The sequence below is a fragment of the Hippoglossus stenolepis genome, chromosome 21 (genome assembly GCF_022539355.2).
Source record: "Hippoglossus stenolepis isolate QCI-W04-F060 chromosome 21, HSTE1.2, whole genome shotgun sequence".
Taxonomy (NCBI): domain Eukaryota; kingdom Metazoa; phylum Chordata; class Actinopteri; order Pleuronectiformes; family Pleuronectidae; genus Hippoglossus; species Hippoglossus stenolepis.
Window position 1 is genome coordinate 13,114,031 of NC_061503.1, and position 11,568 is coordinate 13,125,598.

Genomic DNA, 11,568 nt, shown 5'->3' on the forward strand with positions numbered 1-11,568 from the left:
TTCAGGGGCAAACGACATATGACGAAGGAAAATACCCTGTTAGCCAGTTAGCTGTTTTTACCTTCCACTATTTGTATTGTTCACTCGTTATGGCTCAGAATCATTAATTACCGTAACATTAATACAACTTTAATGCATTGACTCATCAGTCATGTCAGGGAGATTTCCATCGGGAATGATAGTGAGGACAGAAACTCCCATGATCCCACGCTGTGTCACGACGTCTTCAAACTTGATTGAGAGACCTCTAGCGGTCGAAGTAACACATTGTACATTAATTCTGTTAATGCCCACACACCACATTAAAATGATAACAAAAAAATTGGGATGATCCTTCACTTTAGAGACACAATGTTCAAATACTCAACACGTGAAACCAATTGGGTTGATGAATGGCTAAAGAAGAAACTATACTTTGAGTGTGTGTGTGTGTGTGTGTGTGTGTGTGTGTGCTTGTGTGTGTGTGGGTGTGACTTGAGTAAACCGACCCTTTAGGTCATATTTTTAAGACCCAAATAATCACCCATAACAGCATTTCCTGTCGAAACAGGAGTAAAACAGACATGATTTGGTGTTGCGGCTGCTGCAGTGCAGGAGGGGTTAACGGGCTTGGTTATTACTGTAATCCGAACATCTCAGACTGAGGCATCTGAACCACAGCTGGTCAGATACCCAGCGGGGTCATCTGAGGGCCAACGGAGGCTCTGCTGATCAAGGCCTCCGCTCTCGACAGGGGGATGAATGATGACTGCAGTGTAAATGCCAAAACTATAAATTTCATCCCACGCTGACCCAAAGCTCCTCTAAAGTTTATTTACATTTTCACATAGCATCTACCCTCGAACGTCAATGTCAAAGGATCACAAGGCAGGATGAATTAGTGATTGCAGTGCATGCGCTCTAAAACACACATTGCCGGGAAAGTTCATTTCACCCCGACATGTCCGTCGCGAGTGGCGCTGAGAGGCAGACTGAAAGGATCTTTCATTAACTTGTCTTTTCTTGTTACTCGCTCTGAACCTTGGTTTTTAAGCTTGATCCAGAAGAGTAGAACCGGGTGCCGCGTCCAAACCACTATTCAAAACCAGCATTGTCCTGTCAATTATAAACACTAACAAGTAAAAGAAGGGAAGGAATTTGAAGCCAGACACATTTTTATATGGGGAAAATAAATAAATAAGCTCAGCACCCCATGGTTAACTTTCCAATGGGCTTCGCAGAGAGCCCTGTTTGATGTGGATGCCTAGAGTCAACTGTGTTTGGACAGTCATGGGGTGGAGCTGCCAGGCTTTTAGCTGCTCCAGAGAACACAACCCACCACAGAGCACCACATAGGAGTCCCTCTGTCCCGAGGCTGGACAGAAACTATCAACTGAGAGAATGAGAGAGGGAGCCGCACAGTGGGATTTATTCCTGCACAGGCCTGGAGGCTAACGTAGCACAGAGGCTAAAACAGTAAAAGTGCCCCGAAGATGTTTGTGGCGTGACTCTCAAAAAGCATTTCATTAGGTCGGCTCCGCGAGGCTGCGAGAGATGAATATTACATCTTTTATTCAAAAAATGTAATCCCAACACTTGTCAATGGCTGGTGAAGTAATGCGGCCAACAAAAGCAGGCTAGAAAGTGATTTTAACTCTGATCTGTCAAAGCAGGGAAATATATACTAAGATGTATATCCAGAGGAGGTGGAAAGAAGTCATTGCTCCTGTTTTGTGGCGTGGGAGGCACGCAATGCCTAATTTGAGAGAACGAACAGGCTTAAGTTATTACTGCAGGAAGGCAATCTGTCAAAGGGAGGCTGTTTTGGCATGTTGCATACTGCTGCTGAGATCATAGAGTCAGATTCTGCTTGCAATTACTGCCGAAGGACCTTGGATGCAGGCAGGCGGCCATTAATCCTGCTTCTGGCCCTGGACACTTTGACATGTCAAAATTCCCACTGTCCTCTGTGCCACAGCTCGGAGAAAAAATGCACCACAATGGCCAAACCCCACCAGTGGAGTAATTGATGCCATCATTAATGTAATTAGGTTCACGCAAGTCAGCAGTATATTATGGCTTACTTTGTACCGTAATGTATGGGAATTTACTGGAGAGAGCAGACCACTGAAATGCACTATTAACAGTTAGTAAGTTACTGGAGCTGAGGATGAAAAATGAGTCGTGACATTAAACAGCAGACCAGCGGTTTATTAGGTATTCAAAGCATTTCCTTAAGTAAAAGTAGCAGGACGACAATGAATAAATGCCCCATTACATGGAACCTACATGTAAGTGTCCGGCATTCAGAACTTTCCTTGAAGCGAATCTATGGAACCTTTGAAAGACGAAATAACACGATCTTCCATTAAGCAGCGAAAGTCACTTTTCCTACACTCATTACTCGGTGGTTTTGCAGCTACAGCCTCACTTTGTCTAGTATGTGGCTAAAGGAAGTAGTTCTAATAAACTGACATATGTAAAGTAAGACTTGACTTTGAATCTACCAAATAAATGTAACATTTTAAAGTATAATACAATATTGTACAACAAAAAGCTAATTCACCCAGGTGTAATTTTTCTATCAGTGCCGATCGGAGCTGATATAAACCAGTGCAGAGGCATTTGAATGAATGAATGCCGTTTGTATCCATTCCCAATGCAGACAAAAGCCAGATGTTAGTGGGTGTTATTCAAGTAAAAGCAGCAGAAGGTCTCCTTATGCAGAATGGCCTACAGGTCAGACTAATGTAATACAATTATTAATTCATTAATATCTTGATCCCTTAAGCATTGCAGGCTTATTTGATCTATTTTCACTTCTAGACATGCACATGCATTTATTACTTTTATTTCTTAATAATAATAATCTGAAAAGTAACGAAAGCTTTAAAATAACTGCATAGGAGTCACGTACAGAACTGTACCTAAGAACAACCTCTTCCGGAGACTACATAACCCAATATGTAAGTGAATAGGACTGCTCAGTGTCCCTCAGGTTGACATCCCTATGTAGTAACAATAGACTCTCTTAACTACATCTATTCATGCTTTGTTCGCATCACAAAGGCTCTTTGTTTACAATACAGAGAGTGTGGTTTCATCTGAGTGAAAGCAACACCGACACGATGAAAAGAAAAGGGGCTTCAAAGGAAGAGATTCATCATCGTGTGTCGCCCCTCCCACCACCCGTCACACTACACCTACACGCCGCAGTGATCAGGTCATTTAGCTGTTTAATGTGCTATGACAATTTATCCCCACCTTAAGCGTCCTACAGCAGTGTGTTAGACACAGAGTCATTTCACTGTCAGCAAACTCCTCAGAGTTTCTTTAACTCTCCGACAGGTTTAGTCGAGAAACAAAAAAAAGGAAATTGACGCGAAATTGACGATGTTGCCACAACCTACAGGTACAGACGGCTTAAAATTAGAAGCTCTAAAGACGATGAAGTTCATTTCGCAAAAACAGAAGGAGTGTGAGTTCACGTCGACAAATCGGAAGTTAATTTCATGAAAATACAAACAGTGGAAGTCCAGATTTAAAGAAGAAGGCAGCTTTTCCGTGATAAACACAAATCAACGCTGGAATGTGAGAGCCTAGATGACATCCCATGAACTGTGGCACTAAACATTTTGTCACGCATCCAGTTATCTGCATAGAGGCTCATGTTATACCAGAGCATCTGTGTCCGATGTGAATAACTAGCATGACTCCCCGTGCAGATGGTCACAGGATGTGACCACCTCGTATCGCCTGTTCCCATCCATCTACCAGTAAATAGCTCCTTTGACACCCTGTGCCCGCTTTTTTGTCCGAGGCGCCTCACATGATAGCCGCCATTTTGGAAACAACACAAGGAAAAAGAGATGAGCAGAAAAACTTTTTCTTCCCCCGAAACTGCAAAAACATCACACCACATGCACGCAGCATCTCACAAGAACTTTTGACCCGTTTGTGGCAGGCCGTGAGTCACGAGTTCGTCCTCTTGATATCACTCCTTTGAAATCTTAATGTCCGACTGCCCTTCTTCGTGGCCCCTGCTCAACAGCTAAATCAGATTTATAACTACTGTCAAAGGCAGGGATGACAGATGAATTAATCTTCTCTTCACAAGTTTACATCTTGGGCATCTGGACTGCTGATCTTGCCCTAACAAGCACAGAGGTCTCGGCGAGCTGTCTGTAAAAGTTGATGTGTTCATGGCTGGAGATGAATGGCTCTGTCGCAGGAATCTATTTATACAGCAGTTATATGGCAGTGCCACCAGATCCAGGACACTGCACTTCCATGAGACGAGCACCAGCATCTGTTGGAGGGAGTCAGAAAATGACACATCTTTGGATTTGGTGCACTAGGATACATAGCAACAGTGAAGCCTTTTAAAAATTAAGACATAGTATGTAGCTTTAAATATATGTGTGATTATACACTGCAGGAACTTGTAACACTACAGGTCACATCTACAATATATTTGCAGCCAATTAAGATGAATATAAATAAAGGGTTTATATGTGGCCAATCGCTTTTTTTAACGTTTATTGCCAGATTGTGAAAAATCTCAGATTTTTAAAGTCAAATATTCAAAGGGTGATAAATTTAGGGTAACAAAATTACTTATTTTTACACAGAGAATCTCTCTGACTCAGATCTAAACTGATATTGTTTTGTGACATATCGTTGTAAACAAACAGATGAAAGTGTTTCCTCCTTAACAAAGATCATTTTCCAAAACTACATCTAAGAGGTGGTGACATCTATCGAGACGTGTTCCACTGAGATATACATCAGAGAAATGAGCACAGTGTAACGACTGAACATTTCATTAGGAAGTGGAGTAGAGTTATTAGGAAGTCAACTGAGAGACAGGACCACCAGGACTGCAGAAGTCGAGCTTGTCATTGTCGGGCCCACCCTCCTCAATACCTACCACACCTCCTCACCCCATCACATGAATCACGGCCATCACCCTCCACTGCCTCCGCAACAAAAGATGCTTTGAGGTCATGCTCCTCTTCTTTGTGCCCACCACAGAGCATGAACAGAGAAAGAACAGGAACCACTCGAGACAAGGACGACTTAAGAGGAGCAGATGATGAAAGCGCGTCCATCATAAAAAGAAACCCACTTGGCAACATTGAAGACACATTCTGAATGATTTGTACTGGTGCGGTGTTCTTAAGTTATCTTCCCAGGTCCTTAAAATGAAATGTGATGGTAAATAAAAATCTAATCATTTGACTTTCCTTACAGACTTCATTGATGATAATATGCCTTAGCTTTAAGCTGCGCCCCCTTTTATATTCATCGCCCCGAGAATCCTCCGTGGGGGCTTAAAACTTCAAACAGCACCTCATGAAAAAGTCAGGAGGTGTCAGAAATGTGTTCCCCCTCCTTGCCCCCAACCCCGCTGGCTTGCCAACACCAAAGGCCAGAATTGATTTTGTGTGAAGAAAGACCGGCTCCATCCCCGTCAGGGATCACCTGCCTAACCCCCAGCCTGTGGCTCTGGTACCGTACCGACAATTAGCGAAAGGCGGCGAACTATTGACGAGGTATCTGTGGTTTTCAGAGCAAGTTTCTCTAATTGTGTATCACATGCAATCGTGTACAACAACAGCACACGGCGTTTTGTGCAATGTGATTTCCTGTCAGAACATCTGAGGGAAGTTAAATTGTCACGGTTAAGTTTTTTCCTCTCGCCCTAATTCCACATGGATGAGCCTTGTGTATGAGCTAATAAAATGAGGTTTATGGAAGATTCAGGACAGATTATCTGAGGTAAGAGCGCTGTCCTGCGACGCAGCGGGCTTTAAAGTTAGTCCTGCTGTACATAAAAAAGAGGCAGTACTGAAAGGTCATACAAGAGCCAACGGAGATAAAAGTCTGAGGTGGCTTTCTTGTATAGTGATCCATTTACGATCCCCTTTAAATTAAACATTCCTTCCTGTTTGTCTGCATGTGTTCACTCTGGCAGACGACCGTTAGAAGCGTTTCCGTTTTATTTTGTGCTATTTTGTTTTAAAAACCCTGGGAACTGGAATGGAAATGATTTTTCTGAATTTACAATCATCCAAGTCTTGTCTGGTAATAATTTAAACATAGATCTGATTAGGCCGAATCAATTCAAACATGAAATATCGTAACGTTTTGACAAGTTACAGCATTAAAGGCACAGGTGAAACTAATAACAGTGTGTAATTGATAATATTATTAATGGCTCCGTTCCTTTAAGAGTCCCAATACGCCATGTCAGGGGGCCAGCGTGTGTAATAGGCCGGACCCTCTACCCTTCAGGACACCTGAATGGAGCAGAGCCATCATTAATGTAATGGCTTACAACTGTGCTTTTCCAGGCCAGCTATGACATGTCAAAATGTTGGCTGTGGAAAAGACGAATTCTCTACCCCCTTGCAAAATAATATTTTCTTAGAGATAGAACCTGCAAAAGTCAGTTACATGGATAATTTGGTTTATTATGACAGTGGTCTCTTTAAACTGTCATTTTCATCAGGCTGTGAGAACTAATGTAAGTAATGGACAGGATTTGGGGTAAAACGGTCAAAGAGTAAATTATCAAAACTGCTCTGTACAGAGGAAAAGGCAAACGTCAGCCAGCACACACAAGATACTGGTACTAATCCCTCATTTTGGAGCAGAACTGTGCACAAACAGCAACAGAAAGTATCCTAGGTCACATTTAAACAACAAAGTTGGTCTGTGACTGTATGAGATGTTTACAACAGTGGTTTTAGGTCACAATTCACTGTTCACCTTTGTTTTCTCTTTCAAATTAAGTTTGGCTAACCAGGGGGGTTTGTTCAAAATCAGATCATGGGTCATCCCGGGGGATTTGGGGGGTTTAAGACACTCATCATTCAATCCTAGCATATACACAGTCCACTGTCTAATAATCCCCACAAAACATATTTCTAAAATGAAATAGGATCTGTGAGATTGTCTGGCTGCTCATGTTTTGCCTTCTTTTTATCCGTGTCCCCATGTTTCAAGAAAACTACAAAACAAAAACTAAAAACAGTAGAATTAACCTTTATAGTAAAAGAAAAACAATGGTGTTTGCCAGATAAACTGATGTCAGCACCAGTAAACCTCATCTACTGTATGTGTGAATGACTCATGTTGCTAAAACACCTATTCCATTAACACCTTACAAAAAAATCAAGGCTTAAAATAAAAACCTTAATGACAAACTAATATTTAATGATGTGTTTAAGTGCTGGGGCCACAGTTTATGCACCATAATAAAGCACCCATTAAAAAAACACAGTTTCATGCAGCTGATTTCTTACATTAGTGTTAATGGGTTTGACAGACTTATATTTTTTCCTACTACATTCTGTAGACATGTGTCATTTATGTGTCACTCAGCAACACTGTAGTGTTTGTCAAGAGTCAATTGCTTAATAACAAAACTTGTGAAATAGAAGGGGAACATATGAAGGGACAAAAACAGGCTGGAAAACAAGCAGCCGTCACTATGTTTTGGAACAGAGGTTTTAGGGGCCTGGCGTCTCTGTGTAAGACGTGACTTCCTCATTTTTAACAGTGGGCACTTCAGCCACTGGCTTGATGTCAACCTCCCGTTCTAATGGACAGCCACAAAGCCGACAGGCCGTAAATCAGGGCAACTATAGAAAGCCATTAGTCCAGGGATACACAATAAAAAGCGGTAATGGTCTCATAAAGCCTGCAACACCGCAGCAGACATTCTGATTCTGCCTATTAAGGGGCTGCACGGAGCCTCAGATGAGTGAGAGTCGGGAAGCCATTTTTCTTTTGTGCATTGTTGCCTGGGGTCTCGTGGTCGTGATCAATGTGCAGAAAGATGCACTACGCCGAGAGCTATTTATTTACACTGTACTCCAGCTGAGTGAATATTAGAGGAGAACATTGTGATTATGAAGTGTTTCTATTGAGCTCCGTGTTACAGACGCCTCATTGATTTGCTTTGCGCTGGTTATAAATGCCTGATGTGCTCAGAGTGTTGGTAATAGTATCAACAGTTTACATTGGTTACTATAGTGGAGTGCAGTCTGGTCCTCAAATCATGTTTAAATGACAATTGGCCTCATTTACACAAATAGATTTTCTCACACACTCACAGCTCTGGTGGGATCTAGCCATGCAGTGTATTTGTTCATGTTTTAAGACATCCATGTCCACCCCAGCACAAAGGAGGGGAATTCAACGTGCTACCATGCTCACAACAACAACACCAAGGCTAAGCAGGTTTCATTGCATGCGGTCAAAGCTATCAAGCTAGGTATGTAGGTGGCTGAGCTGCAGTAAGGGCAGGACATGCTGGTGAAGCAAACAGGAAACCCTCCATTAAACAGATCGTCCCATTTCGACTCAACCTTTGCGAACTACAACTAAACCGATTCCTCCGAAGGATGCAACGGCCCGGAATTGGGACACAGGTCATGTTACACCAGCGGTTTAGCAAATTAGCATGCTAGCATTAGCTAATAGCACTAAACATACAGTATGGCTGAGGGTGATCCCTATAGCCATGTTTCGTGTATGAATATAAATAAATACATTAAAAACATCAGCAGCAACATCTCTTTCTAGAAACAATGTCATAGTTACCCAGGAAAATCCACAGGTCCGAAAGTGACTATAGTAGATTTCCACTTTCAACTGACGCATATAGAGTTCATATACAAACTATGTGCATGGCTTTATACCTGATAAAGGTAAATAGCAAATATTAAGTTCTTTGACGTGCCTTTAATTATTTCCCCTTAACCAAATGCTATGATAGAGAATAAGTCTTCCAGTGTTGAGAAACACTGTCGCAGATTTGGGTTACAGACCTCAAATGTACAGCATGTGAAGACCGGAGGCTCTTGATAGCTTTCTATGCTCCACATAATAAGTCTGATTTAGCCGAAATTATCTCCTTAGAACCACGCCAACCTGTTTTAGCTATTAAAAAAAAAAATGGATACCAACCGTCTAAATAATTTCAGATAAAATTTCACCAAATCAACCCAAACGTCTCCTCTCAAAAGATAAGAAAGTCTTTTGAGTGACGTTTCAACAGGCTGTTCCGAACTTACAGCGAGATTGAACTCGCCTGAAGACAATGACAAGCTCCTCTCTGTCTGATGTCACTTCCCATTTCCAGGCCGACTGCTATCTGCTACTGGCTTCTGCCAATAATAGCTCATCAAAACAACACAACCCTTCTTGGCACCAAAATAAAGGCAGCGGTCCACGTCCGTGCCACTCACATGTCAATTAAGACTCCTCTTCACACTGACACTTGTGACTTAAAAGAAACAGTCGAGAATGTGATGAATGTGAGCCGACAGATGAGAAGGCAGTATGCTGCGTTGCAGTGCCATAATGCACTTGAGATATGGATAACAACTGACACCACTGGCAGGTCTTATGAAGTTTGATTTCATTTGTCAGGCCTCTTCTACTTTGTCTTTTAGCTCACTTGTTCCCTCACTCTTCAATCATCACGGTAATAGCTCGTTCTGATAGCCTGAAGACACCCGTCCATTTAAAATGCAAAGCCACAAATATAGCAGGTGCTGCTATGGGCTACACATCATGTGTCACGTGTTGTAGCTGATTGTACATTTATTTGTATGATGGCATGTAATATATGGGTAGAAACAGATGAACCTGGTTCTGGATGTCCACAGGGTGTTCTGATCTCTGAAATACACACAATTTCACAACTTGGAGATGAATGCATATCACATAAACCACAAACGACAGCGAAATAACCATCAGCCGCCGCATTTGATCACTAAGTAGACAAATGGAGCAGTAAGTGTCCAAGCCTGTCTCGCCGAATACCTTGCATGCTTGTCTCCAGCCGACCACATGACGCTAATTCCTGACTGAAGCGCTCCTCCTGCGTAGCCCTAATCCTGCCTGTGAAATGTGACAAGATCATTCTTTAGGCCTACTTTAGTCTGAATAATCTGCCCATCACAGACATTCATCCCGACCTGCACAGTGCCTCCAGTGTCATAACACGCTACCTGTACATTTTCACCCCGGCTTAGGCTCCATAAATTAAATCTAGATGAGTAAATGTGAGGGCTCAGCATCCGGGGCTGCATGTGTACAGATGTGGAGGATGTTGCATCTACACTGACAAACAAATGCAGAAAACAAGCAAGTGAGAGGGTTAAAATTATTATTTGATCAATCGCTTAGTGGAAGTTAATCAACAGCGACTTTGATAATGGAGAATTTATCAATCAGAAAAATGCACAACTGCATCTGTCAGCTTCTCCAATAAGACGATTTGCTGTTTCATATCATCGTAAAGTAAATATTGTTAAGTTTGAAACAAGAGCCTAAACAACTATTCAATTAATAAACGTAATGATTAACAGATTTATCAATAATGTACATTTTTACGAAATGGAAAAGACTCGAGTCACGTGCGAGATGTCATGATGTTCACACTCGTTACAGCACCGTGGGTCTTACAGGAGCTTCTTGAAGTTTCCACAAAGTTCTCACCCCGTAATATGGCAGCTGTCAGGATGAATTGAGCCACCGGTTCCAACGCGATCCACGAGTGTAGGTGAAGTTAACTCCTCTCTACAGCATGACTACAGCCCCGCCAGGATCCTCACTTACCTGATGGCAAGTGGACGACAGCATATAATCTCCATAGGCTTTGCTTCCTACTCCTGACCAGCTTTAAGTAATTGAGGAGACACAGTGAAAAAGACCCTTCACCGCTGTGATCTTGGCTGCACCTCAACTCTTCTAACTCCCTCTGTCATGCTGCGCTCCTGTCGTCTGACTTCCGGCGAGATAGTGTAAGTTCATGGTGTCAGCTCCGAGTTGAGCTCTTGCAAATGAAGTCAACGCTACAGTATTTGACACAGATGGCGGCTGGGGTGGGGGCGGGGGGTAAAATATCATGGGTGTAGTCGAGAGGAATGGGTATGACTTCTAAGTATCTGAAATGTCCTGTCTTAAACACACAATATCCGTAATACTTCCTGACACGTTCTCCTATAACCTCTTATTCTATGCCAGCTGCTGTGGGGCCTTTTTTCCTTCTCCGGGCGCAGAAGAAAAGCAGTCTATTTTCTTGTCATATTTGCTTGAAAGGCGACTCTCAACTTGGAGTCTAATTTCCTGCACTTTAAAGACAGTCCACATGCGAGGTGCATTACCATGCTATCAAGGTGATGGGAGCAATTTCAAACTGTCAGTCAGTCATGGAAATATCAGAGCGACTTAATGTCTATTGCAGCCTGTCAAAGGCTCCTGTGAAGTGGTGGAGAGCGTAATCTGAGTCTTATTCACTCAATGCCATTTACTTGTCAGTGTAGCTCTGTTTTACTCTGGATGGTAGTTCGTAATGAGAAGGAGATACACTTCAGCCATATAGAGCCATTTAAATGAAGAGGTGAATCTGTGACAAGCTTTTAAAATACACAGTGTGGTCCGAAAAGTCTGAGGCCGTGAAAGGGGAAGTGGTCGGAACCCTCCTATATATAGAGGGAACAAAGAAGAAAATGTACAGCTGCTGTACTTCAACGGAGAGCAGTTATATTCTAAATATCATACTTTCAG